We start from the raw sequence: 23,531 nt of genomic DNA, 5'->3' as shown, positions 1-23,531 counted from the left end.
CCCTATTCGTGTTCATCTTCCACAGAAATTGCAAACTGGGCCAAACAGAAGGTTAAAGGCACTGACTCTCCAAGTCGGGAGAGTGTTAGTAAAGCGTCTGGAATGTTGCACCCGAGTACCAGGGTACGATAACTGAGACATATTTGAACACGTCTCCCGATCACACGGTTGATCATATTCTGGGTTCCACATGCATGTTTTAGCTGAAGGAAGAATACCTTAAACCTGGGTAGGTGAAACCCGTGGAATGGGTACCATGCAATATGACTTCAAAGGGTCTTCATTTGCTCACCGAACCTCTCCAATCCTATCACTGCTGCGTTTATGCCCCTGTACACAGGCTTGATTCTCTTGGAGACATAGCAATCCATAGGTTTTAAGATACTTACTAGTCAGGTACATTCTTAGGCGTTTAATATGCGGTGTTGAGTCCATTTCGTTGAGCAAGGAGTAGCTCTTGTCTATTCCATATTTGGCTTAAGGAACTTTATCTGTGCTCATTTCAATCTCTGGTTTTATGCAGCTCCCCAACTCACCTTTCCCCTTAAGCAAGCATAAGTTGGTTTTCTAAATTTGAGACCCTGTTCTGCTCTGTAATTCAGTTCCTGTGTAGCCAAGTTTACATTCCGTGTATTACTGATATCTTATGATGTTTCTTTTTCTGTGTGACTTATTTCAGTTAGAATCATCGTACCTGAATCCACTCATTGTGCTGCTAAGGGCCTGATGACATAGATTTCATTGCTGAGTGATATTGCTTTGTACGTAAGTACCACAAGTTCTTTATCCATTTTTCACTTTCTGCGATGTTGAACTTGTACTGTAAACGAGGTTCTTGTAAACAGAGGCGTCCCAAATTTTGGGGTGGCTGTGTCTTTTTGATTTTAATTTCCCTAAGCTATGGGACCATAAGTGGAAGTGCCCTAGGCTCTGTTGCTTTGTTTTTTAGATGTTTCAGGAAACACCATACACTTCTCCCGAGTGTCTGTTGGCAATTTACATCCCGCCCATCAGCATAACAAGGCTCCCAGTTCTCCATGGCCTGTCCTGCCTTTCTGGATTTTACACTTTTTTCAGATGGCCCTTTTGACCGGGTGGAAGTGAGACTTCATTGTAGTGCAGGTTTCCTTTGCAAGCTTGCTTGGTTGGCCAAAAAGGGCGTATGCGTTTTTTCCTGAATATATTCAGGAAAAAACGCATACGCCCTTTTTGGCCAATTGCATCATTGTGGACGTTCTGCCTCTTTTCCTATGCTTTCAATGCAATTCCAGTCTACCTCCTGAAATCGGTTTCCTGCAATTCTGCCCCGCTTTCAAGTCCTCTTGACAGCCTTACTTCAGTATATTTTTGGACGATAGCTGTCATTTATAACTCTGCAGGTTTGTGAATTACAGTGCCCCTGAGCTCCTTTCTTCAACTCGCTTTCTTGTGAGCTGGCCGCAACACCGCAGGATGGCTTCAGGCCCTAATCTGGTTCTGGCACGGCATGCTGAGTCTTTGGTTATTTCCTCTTCCTGGTGGGAAATGAGAGTTAAATTTGCCCGTCCAGACACCTCCAGCTAGTCTCTCATTGGTTCTCCCTATTCCTGTTCATCTTCCACAGAAATTGCAAACTGGGCCAAACAGGAGGTTAAAGGCGCTGACTCTCCAAGGGGGAGAGTGTTAGTAAAGCGTCTGGAATGTTGCACCCGAGTACCAGGGGAGGAAAACTGAGACATATTTGAACACGTCTCCCATTCCCATGGTTCATCGTACTCTGGGTTCCACATGCATGTTTTAGCTGAAGGAAGAATACCTTAAACCTGGAGAGTTGAGACCCGTGGAATGGGTACCATGCAATATGAATTCAAAGGTCTTCATTTGCTCAACGAACCTCTCCAATCCTATCACTGCTGCGTTTATGTCCCTGTGCACACGCTTGATTCTCTTTTGGAGACATAGCAATCCATAAGTTTTAAGATACTTACTAGTCAGGTACATTCTTAGGCGTTTAATATGCGGTGTTGAGTCCATTTCGTTGAGCAAGGAATAGCTCTTGTCTATTCCATATTTGGCTTAAGGAACTTTATCTGTGCTCATTTCAATCTCTGGTTTTATGCAGCACCCCAACTCACCTTTCCCCTTAAGCAAGCATAAGTTGCTTTTCTAAATTTGAGACCCTGTTCTGTTTTGGAATTCACTTCCTGTGTAGCCAAGTTTACATTCCGTGTATTACTGATATCTTATGATGTTTCTTTTTCTGTGTGACGTATTTCAGTTAGAATCATCGTACCTGAATCCACTCATTGTGCTGCTAAGGGCCTGATGACATAGATTTCATTGCTGAGTGATATTGCTTTGTACGTAAGTACCACAAGTTCTTTATCCATTTTTCACTTTCTGCGATGTTGAACTTGTACTGTAAACGAGGTTCTTGTAAACAGAGGCGTCCCAAACTTTGGGGTGGCTGTGTCTTTTTTATTTTAATTTCCCTAAGCTATAGGACCATAAGTGGAAGTGCCCTAGGCTCTGTTGCTTTGTTTTTTAGATGTTTCAGGAAACACCATACACTTCTGCGGAGTGTCTGTTGGCAATTTCCATCCCGCCCATCAGCATAACAAGGCTCCCAGTTCTCCATGGCCTCTCCTGCCTTTCTGGATTTTACGCTTTTTTCAGATGGCCCATTTGACCGGGGGGAAGTGAGACTTCATTGTAGTGCAGATTTCCTTTGCAAGCTTGCTTGGTTGGCCAAAAAGGGCGTATGCGTTTTTTCCTGAATATATTCAGGAAAAAACGCATACGCCCTTTTTGGCCAAGTGCATCATTGTGGACATTCTGCCTCTTTTCCTATGCTTTCAATGCAATTCCAGTCTACCTCCTGAAATCGGTTTCCTGCAATTCTGCCCCGCTTTCAAGTCCTCTTGGCAGCCTTACTTCAGTATATTTTTGGATGATAGCTGTCATTTATAACTCTGCAGGTTTGTGAATAACAGTGCCCCTGAGCTCCTTTCTTCAACTCGCTTTCTTTTGAGCTGGCCGCAACACCGCAGGATGGCTTCAGGCCCTAATCTGGTTCCGGCACGGCACGCTGAGCCTTTGGTTATTTCCTCTTCCTGGTGGGAAATGAGAGTTAAATTTGCCCGTCCAGACACCTCCAGCTAGTCTCTCATTGGTTCTCCCTATTCCTGTTCATCTTCCGCAGAAATTGCAAACTGGGCCAAACAGGAGGTTAAAGGCGCTGACTCTCCAATTGGGGAGAGTGTTAGTAAAGCGTCTGGAATGTTGCACCCGAGTACCAGGGGAGGAAAACTGAGACATATTTAAACACGTCTCCCATTCACACGGTTGATCATACTCTGGGTTCCACATGCATGTTTTAGCTGAAGGAAGAATACCTTAAACCTGGAGAGTTGAGACCCGTGGAGTGGGTACCATGCAATATGACTTCAGAGGTCTTCATTTGCTCACCGAACCTCTCCAATCCTATCACTGCTGCGTTTATGTCCCTGTACACACGCTTGATTCTCTTTTGGAGACATAGCAATCCATAGGTTTTAAGATACTTACTAGTCAGGTACATTCTTAGGCGTTTAATATGGGGTGTTGAGTCCATTTCGTTGAGCAAGGAATAGCTCTTGTCTATTCCATATTTGGCTTAAGGAACTTTATCTGTGCTCATTTCAATCTCTGGTTTTATGCAGCACCCCAACTCACCTTTCCCCTTAAGCAAGCATAAGTTGGTTTTCTAAATTGGAGACCCTGTTCTGTTTTGGAATTCAGTTCCTGTGTAGCCAAGTTTACATTCCGTGTATTAGTGATATCTTATGATGTTTCTTTTTCTGTGTGACTTATTTCAGTTAGAATCATCGTACCTGAATCCACTCATTATGCTGCTACGGGCCTGATGACATAGATTTCATTGCTGAGTGATACTTCATTGTACGTAAGTACCACAAGTTCTTTATCCATTTTTCACTTTCTGTGATATTGAACTTGTACGGTAAACGAGGTTCTTGTAAACAGAGGCGTCCCAAACTTTGGGGTGGCTGTGTCTTTTTGATTTTAAATTCCCTAAGCTATAGGACCATAAGTGGAAGTGCCCTAGGCTCGGTTGCTTTGTTTTTTAGATGTTTCAGGAAACACCATACACTTCTCCTGAGTGTCTGTTGGCAATTTACATCCCGCCCATCAGCATAACAAGGCTCCCAGTTCTCCATGGCCTGTCCTGCCTTTCTGGATTTTACACTTTTTTCAGATGGCCCTTTTGATCGGGGGGAAGTGAGACTTCATTGTAGTGCAGATTTCCTTTGCAAGCTTGCTTGGTTGGCCAAAAAGGGCGTATGCGTTTTTTCCTGAATATATTCAGGAAAAAACGCATACGCCCTTTTTGGCCAAGTGCATCATTGTGGACGTTCTGCCTCTTTTCCTATGCTTTCAATGCAATTCCAGTCTACCTCCTGAAATTGGTTTCCTGCAATTCTGCCCGGCTTTCAAGTCCTCTTGGCAGCCTTACTTCAGTATATTTTTGGACGATAGCTGTCATTTATAACTCTGCAGGTTTGTGAATTACAGTGCCCCTGAGCTCTTTTCTTCAACTCGCTTTCTTTTGAGCTGGCCGCAACACCGCAGGATGGCTTCAGGCCCTAATCTGGTTCCGGCACGGCACGCTGAGCCTTTGGTTATTTCCTCTTCCTGGTGGGAAATGAGAGTTAAATTTGCCCGTCCAGACACCTCCAGTTAGTCTCTCATTGGTTCTCCCTATTCCTGTTCATCTTCCGCAGAAATTGCAAACTGGGCCAAACAGGAGGTTAAAGGCGCTGACTCTCCAAGTGGGGAGAGTGTTAGTAAAGCGTCTGGAATGTTGCACCCGAGTACCAGGGGAGGAAAACTGAGACATATTTAAACACGGCTCCCGTTCACACGGTTGATCATACTCTGGGTTCCACATGCATGTTTTAGCTGAAGGAAGAATACCTTAAACCTGGAGAGTTGAGACCCGTGGAATGGGTACCATGCAATATGACTTCAGAGGTCTTCATTTGCTCACCGAACCTCTCCAATCCTATCACTGCTGCGTTTATGTCCCTGTACACACGCTTGATTCTCTTTTGGAGACATAGCAATCCATAGGTTTTAAGATACTTACTAGTCAGGTACATTCTTAGGCGTTTAATATGCGGTGTTGAGTCCATTTCGTTGAGCAAGGAGTAGCTCTTGTCTATTCCATATTTGGCTTAAGGAACTTTATCTGTGCTCATTTCAATTTCTGGTTTTATGCAGCACCCCAACTCACCTTTACCCTTAAGCAAGCATAAGTTGGTTTTCTAAATTTGAGACCCTGTTCTGTTTTGGAATTCAGTTCCTGTGTAGCCAAGTTTACATTCCGTGTATTAGTGATATCTTATGATGTTTCTTTTTCTGTGTGACTTATTTCAGTTAAAATCATCATACCTGAATCCACTCATTGTGCTGCTAAGGGCCTGATGACATAGATTTCATTGCAGAGTGATATTGCTTTGTAAGTAAATACCACAACTTCTTTATCCATTTTTCACTTTCTGGGATGTTGAACTTCTACTATAAACGAGGTTCTTGTAAACAGAGCCGTTCCAAACTTTGGGGTGGCTGTGTCTTTTGGATTTTAATTTCCCTAAGCTATAGGACCATAAGTGGAAGTGCCCTAGGCTCTGTTGCTTTGTTTTTTAGATGTTTCAGGAAACACCATACACTTCTCCCGAGTGTCTGTTGGCAATTTACATCCCGCCCATCAGCGTAACAAGGCTCCCAGTTCTCCATGGCCTGTCCTGCCTTTCTGGATTTTACACTTTTTTCAGATGGCCCTTTTGACCGGGGTAAGTGAGACTTCATTGTACTGCAGATTTCCTTTGCAAGCTTGCTTGGTTGGCCAAAAAGGGCGTATGCGTTTTTTCCTGAATATATTCAGGAAAAAACGCATACGCCCTTTTTGGCCAAGTGCATCATTGTGGACGTTCTGCCTCTTTTCCTATGCTTTCAATGCAATTCCAGTCTACCTCCTGAAATCGGTTTCCTGCAATTCTGCCCCATTTTCAAGTCCTCTTGGCAGCCTTACTTCAGTATATTTTTGGACGATAGCTGTCATTTATAACTCTGCAGGTTTGTGAATTACAGTGCCCCTGAGCTCCTTTCTTCAACTCGCTTTCTTTTGAGCTGGCCGCAACACCGCAGGATGGCTTCAGGCCCTAATCTGGTTCCGGCACGGCATGCTGAGCCTTTGGTTAATTCCTCTTCCTGGTGGGAAATGAGAGTTAAATTTGCCCGTCCAGACACCTCCAGCTAGTCTCTCATTGGTTCTCCCTATTCCTGTTCATCTTCCGCAGAAATTGCAAACTGGGCCAAACAGGAGGTTAAAGGCGTTGACTCTCCAAGTTGGGAGAGTGTTAGTAAAGCGTCTGGAATGTTGCACCCGAGTACCAGGGGAGAAAAACTGAGACATATTTGAACACGTCTCCTGTTCACACGGTTGATCATACTCTGGGTTCCACATGCATGTTTTAGCTGAAGGAAGAATACCTTAAACCTGGGTAGTTCAAACCCGTGGAATGGGTACCATGCAATATGACTTCAAAGGGTCTTCATTTGCTCACCGATCTTCTCCAATCCTATCACTGCTGCGTTTATGCCCCTGTACACACGCTTGATTCTCTTTTGGAGACATAGCAATCCATAGGTTTTAAGATACTTACTAGTCCGGTACATTCTTAGGCGTTTAATATGGGATGTTGAGTCCATTTCGTTGAGCAAGGAGTAGCTCTTGTCTATTCCATATTTGGCTTAAGGAACTTTATCTGTGCTCATTTCAATCTCTGGTTTTATGCAGCACCCCAACTCACCTTTCCCCTTAAGCAAGCATAAGTTGGTTTTCTAAATTGGAGACCCTGTTCTGTTTTGGAATTCAGTTCCTGTGTAGCCAAGTTTACATTCCGTGTATTAGTGATATCTTATGATGTTTCTTTTTCTGTGTGACTTATTTCAGTTAGAATCATCGTACCTGAATCCACTCATTATGCTGCTACGAGCCTGATGACATAGATTTCATTGCTGAGTGATACTGCATTGTACGTAAGTACCACAAGTTCTTTATCCATTTTTCACTTTCTGTGATATTGAACTTGTACGGTAAACGATGTTCTTGTAAACAGAGCTGTCCCAAACTTTGGGGTGGCTGTGTCTTTTTGATTTTAATTTCCCTAAGCTATAGGACCATAAGTGGAAGTGCCCTAGGCTCTGTTGCTTTGTTTTTTAGATGTTTCAGGAAACACCATACACTTCTCCCGAGTGTCTGTTGGCAATTTACATCCCGCCCATCAGCATAACAAGGCTCCCAGTTCTCCATGGCCTGTCCTGCCTTTCTGGATTTTACACTTTTTTCAGATGGCCCTTTTGACCGGGTGGAAGTGAGACTTCATTGTAGTGCAGGTTTCCTTTGCAAGCTTGCTTGGTTGGCCAAAAAGGGCGTATGCGTTTTTTCCTGAATATATTCAGGAAAAAACGCATACGTCCTTTTTGGCCAAGTGCATCATTGTGGACGTTCTGCCTCTTTTCCTATGCTTTCAATGCAATTCCAGTCTACCTCCTGAAATCGGTTTCCTGCAATTCTGCCCCGCTTTCAAGTCCTCTTGACAGCCTTACTTCAGTATATTTTTGGACAATAGCTGTCATTTATAACTCTGCAGGTTTGTGAATTACAGTGCCCCTGAGCTCCTTTCTTCAACTCGCTTTCTTGTGAGCTGGCCGCAACACCGCAGGATGGCTTCAGGCCCTAATCTGGTTCCGGCATGGCATGCTGAGTCTTTGGTTATTTCCTCTTCCTGGTGGGAAATGAGAGTTAAATTTGCCCGTCCAGACACCTCCAGCTAGTCTCTCATTGGTTCTCCCTATTCCTGTTCATCTTCCGCAGAAATTGCAAACTGGGCCAAACAGGAGGTTAAAGGCGCTGACTCTCCAAGTGGAGAGAGTGTTAGTAAAGCGTCTGGAATGTTGCACCCGAGTACCAGGGGAGGAAAACTGAGATATATTTAAACACGGCTCCCATTCACACGGTTGATCATACTCTGGGTTCCACATGCATGTTTTAGCTGAAGGAAGAATACCTTAAACCTGGAGAGTTGAGACCCGTGGAATGGGTACCATGAAATATGACTTCAGAGGTCTTCATTTGCTCACCGAACCTCTCCAATCCTATCACTGCTGCGTTTATGTCCCTGTACACACGCTTGATTCTCTTTTGGAGACATAGCAATCCATAGGTTTTAAGATACTTACTAGTCAGGTACATTCTTAGGCGTTTAATATGGGGTGTTGAGTCCATTTCGTTGAGCAAGGAGTAGCTCTTGTCTATTCCATATTTGGCTTAAGGAACTTTATCTGTGCTCATTTCAATCTCTGGTTTTATGCAGCACCCCAACTCACCTTTCCCCTTAAGCAAGCATAAGTTGGTTTTCTAAATTTGAGACCCTGTTCTGTTTTGGAATTCAGTTCCTGTGTAGCCAAGTTTACATTCCGTGTATTAGTGATATCTTATGATGTTTCTTTTTCTGTGTGACTTATTTCAGTTAGAATCATCATACCTGAATCCACTCATTGTGCTGCTAAGGGCCTGATGACATAGATTTCATTGCTGAGTGATATTGCTTTGTAAGTAAATACCACAAGTTCTTTATCCATTTTTCACTTTCTGGGATGTTGAACTTCTACTGTAAACGAGGTTCTTGTAAACAGAGCCGTTCCAAACTTTGGGGTGGCTGTGTCTTTTTGATTTTAATTTCCCTAAGCTATAGGACCATAAGTGGAAGTGCCCTAGGCTCTGTTGCTTTGTTTTTTAGATGTTTCAGGAAACACCATACACTTCTCCCGAGTGTCTGTTGGCAATTTACATCCCGCCCATCAGCATAACAAGGCTCCCAGTTCTCCAAGGCCTGTCCTGCCTTTCTGGATTTTACACTTTTTTCAGATGGCCCTTTTGACCGGAGGGAAGTGAGACTTCATTGTAGTGCAGATTTCCTTTGCAAGCTTGCTTGGTTGGCCAAAAAGGGCGTATGCGTTTTTTCCTGAATATATTCAGGAAAAAACGCATACGCCCTTTTTGGCCAAGTGCATCATTTTGGACGTTCTGCCTCTTTTCCTATGCTTTCAATGCAATTCCAGTCTACCTCCTGAAATCGGTTTCCTGCAATTCTGCCCTGCTTTCAAGTCCTCTTGGCAGCCTTACTTCAGTCTATTTTTGGACGATAGCTGTCATTTATAACTCTGCAGGTTTCTGCATTACAGTGTCCCCGAGCTCCTTTCTTCAACTGGCTTTCTTGTGAGCTGGCCGCAACACCGCAGGATGGCTTCAGGCCCTAATCTGGTTCCGGCACGGCACGCTGAGCCTTTGGTTATTTCCTCTTCCTGGTGGGAAATGAGAGTTAAATTTGCCCGTCCAGACACCTCCAGCTAGTCTCTCATTGGTTCTCGCTATTCCTGTTCATCTTCCGCAGAAATTGCAAACTGGGCCAAACAGGAGGTTAAAGGCGCTGATTCTCCAAGTGGGGAGAGTGTTAGTAAAGCGTCTGGAATGTTGCACCCGAGTACCAGGGGAGGAAAACTGAGACATATTTGAACACGTCTCCCGTTCACACGGTTGATCATACTCTGGGTTCCACATGCATGTTTTAGCTGAAGGAAGAATACCTTAAACCTGGAGAGTTGAGACCCGTGGAATGGGTACCATGCAATATGACTTCAAAGGTCTTCATTTGCTCACCGATCCTCTCCAATCCTATCACTGCTGCGTTTATGCCCCTGTACACACGCTTGATTCTCTTTTGGAGACATAGCAATCCATAGGTTTTAAGATACTTACTAGTCAGGTACATTCTTAGGCGTTTAATATGGGGTGTTGAGTCCATTTCGTTGAGCAAGGAGTAGCTCTTGTCTATTCCATATTTGGCTTAAGGAACTTTATCTGTGCTCATTTCAATCTCTGGTTTTATGCAGCACCCCAACTCACCTTTCCCCTTAAGCAAGCATAAGTTGGTTTTCTAAATTTGAGACCCTGTTCTGTTTTGGAATTCAGTTCCTGTGTAGCCAAGTTTACATTCCGTGTATTACTGATATCTTATGATGTTTCTTTTTCTGTGTGACTTATTTCAGTTAGAATCATCGTACCTGAATCCACTCATTATGCTGCTACGGGCCTGATGACATAGATTTCATTGCTGAGCGATATTGCTTTGTAAGTAAATACCACAACTTCTTTATCCATTTTTCACTTTCTGGGATGTTGAACTTCTACTGTAAACGAGGTTCTTGTAAACAGAGCCGTTCCAAACTTTGGGGTGGCTGTGTCTTTTTGATTTTAATTTCCCTAAACTATAGGACCATAAGTGGAAGTGCCCTAGGCTCTGTTGCTTTGTTTTTTAGATGTTTCAGGAAACACCATACACTTCTCCCAAGTGTCTGTTGGCAATTTACATCCCGCCCATCAGCATAACAAGGCTCCCAGTTCTCCATGGACTGTCCTGCCTTTCTGGATTTTACACTTTTTTCAGATGGCCCTTTTGACCGGGGGGAAGTGAGACTTCATTGTAGTGCAGATTTCCTTTGCAAGCTTGCTTGGTTGGCCAAAAAGGGCGTATGCGTTTTTTCCTGAATATATTCAGGAAAAAACGCATACACCCTTTTTGGCCAAGTGCATCATTGTGGACGTTCTGCCTCTTTTCCTATGCTTTCAATGCAATTCCAGTCTACCTCCTGAAATCGGTTTCCTGCAATTCTGCCCGGCTTTCAAGTCCTCTTGGCAGCCTTACTTCAGTATATTTTTGGACGATAGCTGTCATTTATAACTCTGCAGGTTTGTGAATTACAGTGCCCCTGAGCTCCTTTTTTCAACTCGCTCTTTTGTGACCTGGCCGCAACACAGCAGGATGGCTTCAAGCCCTAATCTGGTTCCCGCACGACACGCTGAGCCTTTGGTTAATTCCTCTTCCTGGTGGGAAATGAGAGTTAAATTTGCCTGTCCAGACACCTCCAGCTAGTCTCTCATTGGTTCTCGCTATCCCTGTTCATCTTCCGCAGAAATTGCAAACTGGGCCAAACAGGAGGTTAAAGGGACTGACTCTCCAAGTAGGGAGAGTGTTAGTAAAGCGCCTGAAATGTTGCACCCGAGTACCAGGGTACGAAAACTGAGACATATTTGAACACGTCTCCCGATCACATGGTTGATCATACTCTAGGTTCCACATGCATGTTTTAGCTGAAGGAAGAATACCTTAAACCTGGAGAGTTGAAACCCGTGGAATGGGTACCATGCAATATGACTTCAAAGGGTCTTCATTTGCTCACCGAACATCTCCAATCCTATCACTGCTGCGTTTATGCCCCTGTACACATGCTTGATTCTCTTTCGGAGACATAGCAATCCATAGGTTTTAAGATACTTACTAGTCAGGTACATTCTTAGGCGTTTAATATGCGGTGTTGAGTCCATTTCGTTGAGCAAGGAGTAGCTCTTGTCTATTCCATATTTGGCTTAAGGAACTTTATCTGTGCTCATTTCAATCTCTGGTTTTATGCAGCACCCCAACTCACCTTTCCCCTTAAGCAAGCATAAGTTGGTTTTCTAAATTTGAGACCCTGTTCTGTTTTGGAATTCAGTTCCTGTGTAGCCAAGTTTACATTCCGTGTATTACTGATATCTTATGATGTTTCTTTTTCTGTGTGACTTATTTCAGTTAGAATCATCGTACCTGAATCCACTCATTATGCTGCTACGGGCCTGATGACATAGATTTCATTGCTGAGTGATACTGCATTGTACGTAAGTACCACAAGTTCTTTATTCATTTTTCACTTTCTGTGATATTGAACTTGTACGGTAAACGAGGTTCTTGTAAACAGAGGCGTCCCAAACTTTGGGGTGGCTGTGTCTTTTTGATTTTAATTTCCCTAAGCTATAGGACCATAAGTGGAAGTGCCCTAGGCTCTGATACTTTGTTTTTTAGATGTTTCAGGAAACACCATACACTTCTCCCGAGTGTCTGTTGGCAATTTACATCCCGCCCATCAGCATAACAAGGCTCCCAGTTCTCCATGGCCTGTCCTGCCTTTCTGGATTTTACACTTTTTTCAGATGGCCCTTTTGATCGGGGGGAAGTGAGACTTCATTGTAGTGCAGATTTCCTTTGCAAGCTTGCTTGGTTGGCCAAAAAGGGCGTATGCGTTTTTTCCTGAATATATTCAGGAAAAAACGCATACGCCCTTTTTGGCCAAGTGCATCATTGTGGACGTTCTGCCTCTTTTCCTATGCTTTCAATGCAATTCCAGTCTACCTCCTGAAATCGGTTTCCTGCAATTCTGCCCGGCTTTCAAGTCCTCTTGGCAGCCTTACTTCAGTATATTTTTGGACGATAGCTGTCATTTATAACTCTGCAGGTTTGTGAATTACAGTGCCCCTGAGCTCTTTTCTTCAACTCGCTTTCTTTTGAGCTGGCCGCAACACCGCAGGATGGCTTCAGGCCCTAATCTGGTTCCGGCACGGCACGCTGAGCCTTTGGTTATTTCCTCTTCCTGTTGGGAAATGAGAGTTAAATTTGCCCGTCCAGACACCTCCAGCTAGTCTCTCATTGGTTCTCCCTATTCCTGTTCATCTTCCGCAGAAATTGCAAACTGGGCCAAACAGGAGGTTAAAGGCGCTGACTCTCCAAGTGGAGAGAGTGTTAGTAAAGAGTCTGGAATGTTGCACCCGAGTACCAGGGGAGGAAAACTGAGACATATTTAAACACGGCTCCCGTTCACACGGTTGATCATACTCTGGGTTCCACATGCATGTTTTAGCTGAAGGAAGAATACCTTAAACCTGGAGAGTTGAGACCCGTGGAATGGGTACCATGCAATATGACTTCAGAGGTCTTCATTTGCTCACCGAACCTCTCCAATCCTATCACTGCTGCGTTTATGTCCCTGTACACACGCTTGATTCTCTTTTGGAGACATAGCAATCCATAGGTTTTAAGATACTTACTAGTCATGTACATTCTTAGGCGTTTAATATGCGGTGTTGAGTCCATTTCGTTGAGCAAGGAGTAGCTCTTGTCTATTCCATATTTGGCTTAAGGAACTTTATCTGTGCTCATTTCAATCTCTGGTTTTATGCAGCACCCCAACTCACCTTTACCCTTAAGCAAGCATAAGTTGGTTTTCTAAATTTGAGACCCTGTTCTGTTTTGGAATTCAGTTCCTGTGTAGCCAAGTTTACATTCCGTGTATTAGTGATATCTTATGATGTTTCTTTTTCTGTGTGACTTATTTCAGTTAGAATCATCATACCTGAATCCACTCATTGTGCTGCTAAGGGCCTGATGACATAGATTTCATTGCTGAGTGATATTGCTTTGTAAGTAAATACCACAACTTCTTTATCCATTTTTCACTTTCTGGGATGTTGAACTTCTACTGTAAACGAGGTTCTTGTAAACAGAGCCGTTCCAAACTTTGGGGTGGCTGTGTCTTTTGGATTTTAATTTCCCTAAGCTATAAGACCATAAGTGGAAGTGCCCTAGGCTCTGTTGCTTTGTTTTTTAGATGTTTCAGGAAACACCATACACTTCTCCCGAGTGTCTGTTGGCAATTTACATCCCGCCCATCAGCATAACAAGGCTCCCAGTTCTCCATGGCCTGTCCTGCCTTTCTGGATTTTACACTTTTTTCAGATGGCCCTTTTGACCGCTGGGAAGTGAGACTTCATTGTAGTGCAGATTTCCTTTGCAAGCTTGCTTGGTTGGCCAAAAAGGGCGTATGCGTTTTTTTCCTGAATATATTCAGGAAAAAACGCATACGCCCTTTTTGGCCAAGTGCATCATTGTGGACGTTCTGCCTCTTTTCCTATGCTTTCAATGCAATTCCAGTCTACCTCCTGAAATCGGTTTCCTGCAATTCTGCCCCGCTTTCAAGTCCTCTTGGCAGCCTTACTTCAGTATATTTTTGGACGATAGCTGTCATTTATAACTCTGCAGGTTTGTGAATTACAGTGCCCCTGAGCTCTTTTCTTCACCTCGCTTTCTTTTGAGCTGGCCGCAACACCGCAGGATGGCTTCAGGCCCTAATCTGGTTCCGGCACGGCACGCTGAGCCTTTGGTTATTTCCTCTTCCTGGTGGGAAATGAGAGTTAAATTTGCCCGTCCAGACACCTCCAGCTAGTCTCTCATTGGTTCTCGCTATTCCTGTTCATCTTCCGCAGAAATTGCAAACTGGGCCAAACAGGAGGTTAAAGGCGCTGACTCTCCAAGTGGGGAGAGTGTTAGTAAAGCGTCTGGAATGTTGCACCCGAGTACCAGGGGAGGAAAACTGAGACATATTTGAACACATCTCCCGTTCACACGGTTGATCATACTCTGGGTTCCACATGCATGTTTTAGCTGAAGGAAGAATACCTTAAACCTGGAGAGTTGAGACCCGTGGAATGGGTACCATGCAATATGACTTCAAAGGGTCTTCATTTGCGCACCGAACCTCTCCAATCCTATCAATGCTGTGTTTATGCCCCTGTACAGATGCTTGATTCTCTTTTGGATACATAGCAATCCATAGGTTTTAAGATAGTTACTAGTCTGGTACATTCTTAGGTGTTTAATATGGGGTGTTGAGTCCATTTCGTTGAGCAAGGAGTAGCTCTTGTCTATTCCATATTTGGCTTAAGGAACTTTATCTGTGCTCATTTCAATCTCTGGTTTTATGCAGCAACCCAACTCACCTTTCCCCTTAAGCAAGCATAAGTTGGTTTTCTAAATTTGAGACCCTGTTCTGTTCTGTAATTCAGTTCCTGTGTAGCCAAGTTTACATTCCGTGTATTAGTGATATCTTATGATGTTTCTTTTTCTGTGTGACTTATTTCAGTTAGAATCATCGTACCTGAATCCACTCATTATGCTGCTACGGGCCTGATGACATAGATTTCATTGCTGAGTGATATTGCTTTGTAAGTAAATACCACAACTTCTTTATCCATTTTTCACTTTCTGTGATGTTGAACTTCTACTGTGAACGAGGTTCTTGTAAACAGAGGCGTCCCAAACTTTGGCGTGGCTGTGTCTTTTTGATTTTAATTTCCCTAAGCTATAGGACCATAAGTGGAAGTGCCCTAGGCTCTGTTGCTTTGTTTTTTAGATGTTTCAGGAAACACCATACACTTCTCCCGAGTGTCTGTTGGCGATTTACATCCCGCCCATCAGCATAACAAGGCTCACAGTTCTCCATGGCCTGTCCTGCCTTTCTGGATTTTACACTATTTTCAGATGACCCTTTTGACCGGGGGGAAGTGAGACTTCATTGTAGTGCAGATTTCCTTTGCAAGTTTCCTTGGTTGGCCAAAAAGGGCGTATGCATTTTTTCCTGAATATATTCAGGAAAAAACGCATACGCCCTTTTTGGGCAAGTGCATCATTGTGGACGTTCTGCCTCTTTTCCTATGCTTTCCATGCAATTCCAGTCTACCTCCTGAAATAGGTTTCCTGCAATTCTGCCCCGCTTTCAAGTCCTCTTGGCAGCCTTACTTCAGTCTATTTTTGGATGATAGCTGTCATTTATAACTCTGCATGTTTGTGAATTACAGTGCCCCTGAGCTCCTTTCTTCAACTCGGTTTCTTGTGAGCTGGCCGCAACACCGCAGGATGGCTTCAGGCCCTAATCTGGTTCCGGCACGGCACGCTGAGCCTTTGGTTAATTCCTCTTCCTGGTGGGAAATGAGAGTTAAATTTGCCCGACCAGACACCTCCAGCTAGTCTGTCATTGGTTCTCGCTATTCCTGTTCATCTTCCGCAGAAATTGCAAACTGGGCCAAACAGGAGGTTAAAGGGACTGACTCTCAAAGTCGGGAGAGTGTTAGTAAAGCGTGTGGAATGTTGCACCCGAGTACCAGGGTACGAAAACTGAGACATATTTGAACACGTCTCCCGATCACATGGTTGATCATACTCTAGGTTCCACATGCATGTTTTAGCTGAAGGAAGAATACCTTAAACCTGGGTAGTTGAAACCCGTGGAATGGGTACCATGCAATATGACTTCAAAGGGTCTTCATTTGCTCACCGAACCTCTCCAATCCTATCACTGCTGCGTTTATGCCCCTGTACACATGCTTGATTCTCTTTCGGAGACATAGCAATCCATAGGTTTTAAGATACTTACTAGTCAGGTACATTCTTAGGTGTTTAATATGCGGTGTTGTGTCCATTTCGTTGAGCAAGGAGTAGCTCTTGTCTATTCCATATTTGGCTTAAGGAACTTTATCTGTGCTCATTTCAATCTCTGGTTTTATGCAGCACCCCAACTCACCTTTCCCCTTAAGCAAGCATAAGTTGGTTTTCTAAATTTGAGACCCTGTTCTGTTCTGTAATTCAGTTCCTGTGTAGCCAAGTTTACATTCCGTGTATTAGTGATATCTTATGATGTTTCTTTTTCTGTGTGACTTATTTCAGTTAGAATCATCATACCTGAATCCACTCATTGTGCTGCTAAGGGCCTGATGACATAGATTTCATTGCTGAGCGATATTGCTTTGTAAGTAAATACCACAACTTCTTTATCCATTTTTCACTTTCTGCGATGTTGAACTTGTACTCTAAACTAGGTTCTTGTAAACAGAGGCGTCCCAAACTTTGGGGTGGCTGTGTCTTTTTGATTTTAATTTCCCTAAGCTATAGGACCATAATTGGAAGTGTCCTAAGCTCTGTTGCTTTGTTTTTTAGATGTTTCAGGAAACACCATACACTTCTCCGGAGTGTCTGTTGGCAAGTTACATCCCGCCCATCAGCATAACAAGGCTCCCAGTTCTCCATGGCCTGTCCTCCCTTTCTGGATTTTACACTTTTTTCAGATGGCCCTTTTGACCGGGGGGAAGTGAGACTTCATTGTAGTGCAGATTTCCTTTGCAAGCTTGCTTGGTTGACCAAAAAGGGCGTATGCGTTTTTTCCTGAATATATTCAGGAAAAAACGCATACGCCCTTTTTGGCCAAGTGCATCATTTTGGACGTTCTGCCTCTTTTCCTATGCTTTCAATGCAATTCCAGTCTACCTCCTGAAATCGGTTTCCTGCAATTCTGCCCCGCTTTCAAGTCCTCTTGGCAGCCTTATTTCAGTATACTTTTGGACGATAGCTGTCATTTATAACTCTGCAGGTTTGTGAATTACAGTGCCCCTGAGCTCCTTTCTTCAACTCGCTTTCTTGTGAGCTGGCCGCAACACCGCTGGATGGCTTCAGGCCCTAATCTGGTCCCGGCACGGCACGCTGAGCCTTTGGTTAATTCCTCTTCCTGATGGGAAATGAGAGTTAAATTTACACCTCCAGAAACCTCCAGCTAGTCTCTCATTGTTTCTCGCTATTCCTGTTCATCTTCCGCAGAAATTGCAAACTGCGCCAAACAGGAGGTTAAAGGGACTGACTCTCCAAGTCGGGAGAGTGTTAGTAAAGCGTCTGGAATGTTGCACCCGAGTACCAGGGTACGAAAACTGAGACATATTTGAACACGTCTCCCGATCACATGGTTGATCATACTCTGGGTTCCACATGCATGTTTTAGCTGAAGGAAGAATACCTTAAACCTGGAGAGTTGAGACCCGTGGAATGGGTACCATGCAATATGACTTCAAAGGGTCTTCATTTGCTCACCGAACCTCTCCAATCCTATCACTGCTGCGTTTATGCCCCTGTACACATGCTTGATTCTCTTTTGGATGCATAGCAATCCATACGTTTTAAGTTACTTACTAGTAAGGTACATTCTTAGGCGTTTAATACGGGTTGTTGAGTCCATTTCGTTGAGCAAGGAGTAGCTCTTGTCTATTCCATATTTGGCTTAAGGAACTTTATCTGTGCTCATTTCAATCTCTGGTTTTATGCAGCACCCCAACTCACCTTTCCCCTTAAGCAAGCATAAGTTGGTTTTCTAAATTGGAGACCCTGTTCTGTTTTGGAATTCAGTTCCTGTGTAGCCAAGTTTACATTCCGTGTATTAGTGATATCTTATGATGTTTCTTTTTCTGTGTGACTTATTTCAGTTAGAATCATCGTACCTGAATCCACTCATTATGCTGCTACGGGCCTGATGACATAGATTTCATTGCTGAGTGATACTGCATTGTACGTAAGTACCACAAGTTCTTTATCCATTTTTCACTTTCTGTGATATTGAACTTGTACGGTAAACGAGGTTCTTGTAAACAGAGGCGTCCCAAACTTTGGGGTGGCTGTGTCTTTTTGATTTTAATTTCCCTAAGCTATCGGACAATAAGTGGAAGTGACCTTGGCTCTGTTGCTTTGTTTTTTAGATGTTTCAGGAAACACCATACACTTCTCCCGAGTGTCTGTTGGCAATTTACATCCCGCCCATCAGCATAACAAGGCTCTCAGTTCTCCATGGCCTGTCCTCCCTTTCTGGATTTTACACTTTTTTCAGATGGCCCTTTTGACCGGGGGAAGTGAGACTTCATTGTAGTGCAGATTTCCTTTGCAAGTTTGCTTGGTTGACCAAAAAGGGCGTATGCGTTTTTTCCTGAATATATTCAGGAAAAAACGCATACGCCCTTTTTGGCCAAGTGCATCATTGTGGACGTTCTGCCTCTTTTCCTATGCTTTCAATGCAATTCCAGTCTACCTCCTGAAATCGGTTTCCTGCAATTCTGCCCCGCTTTCAAGTCCTCTTGGCAGCCTTATTTCAGTATATTTTTGGAGGATAGCTGTCATTTATAACTCTGCAGGTTTGTGAATTACAGTGCCCCTGAGCTCCTTTCTTCAACTCGCTTTCTTGTGACCTGGCCGCAACACCGCAGGATGGCTTCAGGCCCTAATCTGGTCACGGCACGGCACGCTGAGCCTTTGGTTAATTCCTCTTCCTGGTGGGAAATGAGAGTTAAATTTACACGTCCAGACACCTCCAGCTAGTCTATCATTGTTTCTCGCTATTCCTGTTCATCTTCCGCAGAAATTGCAAACTGCGCCAAACAGGAGGTTAAAGGGACTGACTCTCCATGTCGGGAGAGTGTTAGTAAAACGTCTGGAATGTTGCACAAGAGTACCAGGGTACGAAAATTGAGACATATTTGAACACGTCTCCCGATCACATGGTTGATCATACTCTGGGTTCCACATGCATGTTTTAGCTGAAGGAAGAATACCTTAAACCTGGAGAGTTGAGACCCGTGGAATGGGTACCATGAAATATGACTTCAAAGGGTCTTCATTTGCTCACCGAACCTCTCCAATCCTATCACTGCTGCGTTTATGCCCCTGTACACATGCTTGATTCTCTTTTGGAGACATAGCAATCCATAGGTTTTAAGATACTTACTAGTCAGGTACATTCTTAGGCGTTTAATATGGGTTGTTGAGTCCAATTCCTTGAGCAAGGAGTAGCTCTTGTCTATTCCATATTTGGCTTAAGGAACTTTATCTGTGCTCATTTCAATCTCTGGTTTTATGCAGCTCCCCAACTCACCTTTCCCCTTAAGCAAGCATAAGTTGGTTTTCTAAATTTGAGACCCTGTTCTGTTTTGGAATTCAGTTCCTGTGTAGCCAAGTTTCCATTCCGTGTATTAGTGATATCTTATGCTGTTTCTTTTTCTGTGTGACTTATTTCAGTTAGAATCATTGTACCTGAATCCACTCATTATGCTGCTACGGGCCTGAAGACATAGATTTCATTGCTGAATGATACTGCATTGTACGTAAGTATCACAAGTTCTTTATCCATTTTTCACTTTCTGTGATATTGAACTTGTACGGTAAACGAGGTTCTTGTAAACAGAGGTGTCCCAAACTTTGGGGTGGCTGTGTCTTTTTGATTTTAATTTCCCTAAGCTATAGGACCATAAGTGGAAGTGCCCTAGGCTCTGTTGCTTTGTTTTTTAGATGTTTCAGGAAACACCATACACTTCTCCCGAGTGTCTGTTGGCAATTTACATCCCGCCCATCAGCATAACAAGGCTCCCAGTTCTCCATGGCCTGTCCTGCCTTTCTGGATTTTACACTTTTTTAAGATGGCCCTTTTGACCGGGGGGAAGTGAGACTTCATTGTACTGCAGATTTCCTTTGCAAGTTTGCTTGGTTGGCCAAAAAGGGCGTATGCGTTTTTTCCTGAATATATTCAGGAAAAAACCCAAACGCCCTTTTTGGCCAAGTGCATCATTGTGGACGTTCTGCCTCTTTTCCTATGCTTTCAATGCAATTCCTGTCTACCTCCTGAAATCGGTTTGCTGCAATTCTGCCCCGCTTTCAAGTCCTCTTGGCAGCCTTACTTCAGTCTATTTTTGGACGATAGCTGTCATTTATAACTCTGCAGGTTTGTGAATTACAGTGCCCCTGAGCTCCTTTCTTCAACTCGCTTTCTTTTGAGCTGGCCGCAACACCGCAGGATGGCTTCAGGCCCTAATCTGGTTCCGGCACGGCACGCTGAGCCTTTGGTTAATTCCTCTTTCTGGTGGGAAATGAGAGTTAAATTTGCCCGTCCAGACACCTCCAGCTAGTCTCTCATTGGTTCTCGCTATTCCTGTTCATCTTCCGCAGAAATTGCAAACTGGGCCAAACAGGAGGTTAAAGGGACTGACTCTCCAAGTCGGGAGAGTGTTAGTAAAGCGTCTGGAATGTTGCACCCGAGTACCAGGGTATGAAAACTGAGACATATTTGAACACGTCTCCCGATCACATGGTTGATCATACTCTAGGTTCCACATGCATGTTTTAGCTGAAGGAAGAATACCTTAAACCTGGGTATTTGAAACCCGTGGAATGGGTACCATGCAATATGACTTCAAAGGGTCTTCATTTGCTCACCGAACCTCTCCAATCCTATCACTGCTGCGTTTATGCCCTATACACATGCTTGATTCTCTTTTGGAGACATAGCAATCCATAGGTTTTAAGATACTTACTAGTCAGGTACATTCTTAGGCGTTTAATATGGGTTGTTGAGTCCAATTCCTTGAGCAAGGAGTAGCTCTTGTCTATTCCATATTTGGCTTAAGGAACTTTATCTGTGCTCATTTCAATCTCTGGTTTTATGCAGCTCCCCAACTCACCTTTCCCCTAAAGCAAGCATAAGTTGGTTTTCTAAATTTGAGACCCTGTTCTGTTTTGGAATTCAGTTACTGTGTAGCCAAGTTTCCATTCCGTGTATTAGTGATATCTTATGCTGTTTCTTTTTCTGTGTGACTTATTTCAGTTAAAATCATTGTACCTGAATCCACTCATTATGCTGCTAAGGGCCTGATGACATAGATTTCATTGCTGAGTGATACTGCATTGTACGTAAGAACCACAAGTTCTTTATCCATTTTTCACTTTCTGTGATATTGTACTTGTACGGTAAACGAGGTTCTTGTAAACAGAGGTGTCCCAAATTTTGGGGTGGCTGTGTCTTTTTGATTTTAATTTCCCTAAGCTATAGGACCATAAGTGGAAGTGCCCTAGGCTCTGTTGCTTTGTTTTTTAGATGTTTCAGGAAACACCATACACTTCTCCTGAGTGTCTGTTGGCAACTTACATCCCGCCCATCAGCATAACAAGGCTCCCAGTTCTCCATGGCCTGTCCTGCCTTTCTGGATTTTACACTTTTTTCAGATGGCCCTTTTGACCGGGGGGAAGTGAGACTTCATTGTACTGCAGATTTCCTTTGCAAGTTTGCTTGGTTGGCCAAAAAGGGCGTATGCATTTTTTCCTGAATATATTCAGGAAAAAACCCATATGCCCTTTTTGGCCAAGTGCATCATTGTGGACGTTCTGCCTCTTTTCCTATGCTTTCAATGCTAGTCCAGTCTACCTCCTGAAATCGGTTTGCTGCAATTCTGCCCCGCTTTCAAGTCCTCTTGGCAGCCTTACTTCAGTCTATTTTTGGACGATAGCTGTCATTTATAACTCTGCAGGTTTGTGAATTACAGTGCCCCTGAGCTCCTTTCTTCAACTCGCTTTCTTGTGAGCTGGCCGCAACACCGCAGGATGGCTTCAGGCCCTAATCTGGTTCCGGCACGGCATGCTGAGCCTTTGGTTAATTCCTCTTCCTGGTGGGAAATGAGAGTTAAATTTGCCCGTCCAGACACCTCCAGCTAGTCTCTCATTGGTTCTCGCTATTCCTGTTCATCTTCCGCAGAAATTGCAAACTGGGCTAAACAGGAGGTTAAAGGGACTGACTCTCCAAGTCGGGAGAGTGTTAGTAAAGCGTCTGGAATGTTGCACCCGAGTACCAGGGTACGAAAACTGAGACATATTTGAACACGTCTCCCGATCACATGGTTGATCATACTCTAGGTTCCACATGCATATTTTAGCTGAAGGAAGAATACCTTAAACCTGGGTATTTGAAACCCGTGGAATGGGTACCATGCAATATGACTTCAAAGGGTCTTCATTTGCTCACCGAACCTCTCCAATCCTATCACTGCTGCGTTTATGCCCCTGACACATGCTTGATTCTCTTTTGGAGACATAGCAATCCATAGGTTTTAAGATACTTACTAGTCAGGTACATTCTTAGGCGTTTAATATGGGTTGTTGAGTCCATTTCGTTGAGCAAGGAGTAGCTCTTGTCTATTCCATATTTGGCTTAAGGAACTTTATCTGTGCTCATTTCAATCTCTGGTTTTATGCAGCACCCCAACTCACCTTTCCCCTTAAGCAAGCATAAGTTGGTTTTCTAAATTTGAGACCCTGTTCTGTTTTGGAATTCAGTTCCTGTGTAGCCAAGTTTATATTTCGTGTATTAGTGATAACTTATGATGTTTCTGTTTCTGTGTGACTTATTTCAGTTAGAATCATTGTACCTGAATCCACTCATTATGCTGCTAAGGGCCTGATGACATAGATTTCATTGCTGAGTGATACTGCATTGTACGTAAGTACCACAAGTTCTTTTTCCATTTTTCACTTTCTGTGATATTGAACTTGTATGGTAAACGAGATTCTTGTAAACACAGGCGTCCCAAATTTTGGGGTGGTTGTGTCTTTTTGATTTTAATTTCCCTAAGCTATAGGACCATAAGTGGAAGTGCCCTAGGCTCTGTTGCTTTGTTTTTTAGATGTTTCAGGAAACACCATACACTTCTGCCGAATGTCTGTTGGCAATTTACATCCCGCCCATCAGCATCACAAGGCTTCCAGTTCTCCATGGCCTGTCCTGCCTTTCTGGATTTTACACTTTTTTCAGATGACCCTTTTGACCGGGGGGAAGTGAGACTTCATTGTAGTGCAGATTTCCTTTGCAAGTTTCCTTGGTTGGCCAAAAAGGGCGTATGCGTTTTTTCCTGAATATATTCAGGAAAAAACGCATACGCCCTTTTTGGCCAAGTGCATCATTGTGGACGTTCTGCCTCTTTTCCTATGCTTTCAATGCAATTCCAGTCTACCTCCTGAAATCGGTTTCCTGCAATTCTGCCCCGCTTTCAAGTCCTCTTGGCAACCTTACTTCAGTCTATTTTTGGACGATAGCTGTCATTTATAACTCTGCAGGTTTGTGAATTACAGTGCCCCTGATCTCCTTTCTTCAATTCG

General features: G+C 43.6%; 2 long non-coding RNA genes across 2 annotated transcripts; both read left to right on the top strand.

Annotated features, from left to right (window-relative positions):
• Positions 1–687: 687 nt before the first annotated feature.
• On the top strand, positions 688–7,083 carry LOC307181211. The gene is made up of 4 exons (XR_013826108.1): positions 688–765; positions 2,258–2,343; positions 3,837–3,922; positions 6,995–7,083. It is a non-coding gene; the product is annotated as an uncharacterized lncRNA (long non-coding RNA).
• Positions 7,084–10,209: 3,126 nt separating this feature from the next.
• LOC307181212 lies at positions 10,210–22,878 on the top strand. Its single transcript, XR_013826109.1, has 3 exons — positions 10,210–10,234; positions 16,473–16,554; positions 22,790–22,878. It is a non-coding gene; the product is annotated as an uncharacterized lncRNA (long non-coding RNA).
• Positions 22,879–23,531: the final 653 nt, after the last annotated feature.

This window comes from Stenella coeruleoalba (genome assembly GCF_951394435.1).
Source record: "Stenella coeruleoalba genome assembly, contig: scaffold_198, whole genome shotgun sequence".
NCBI lineage: Eukaryota > Metazoa > Chordata > Mammalia > Artiodactyla > Delphinidae > Stenella > Stenella coeruleoalba.
This window is presented reverse-complemented; position numbering and strand designations above follow the sequence as displayed.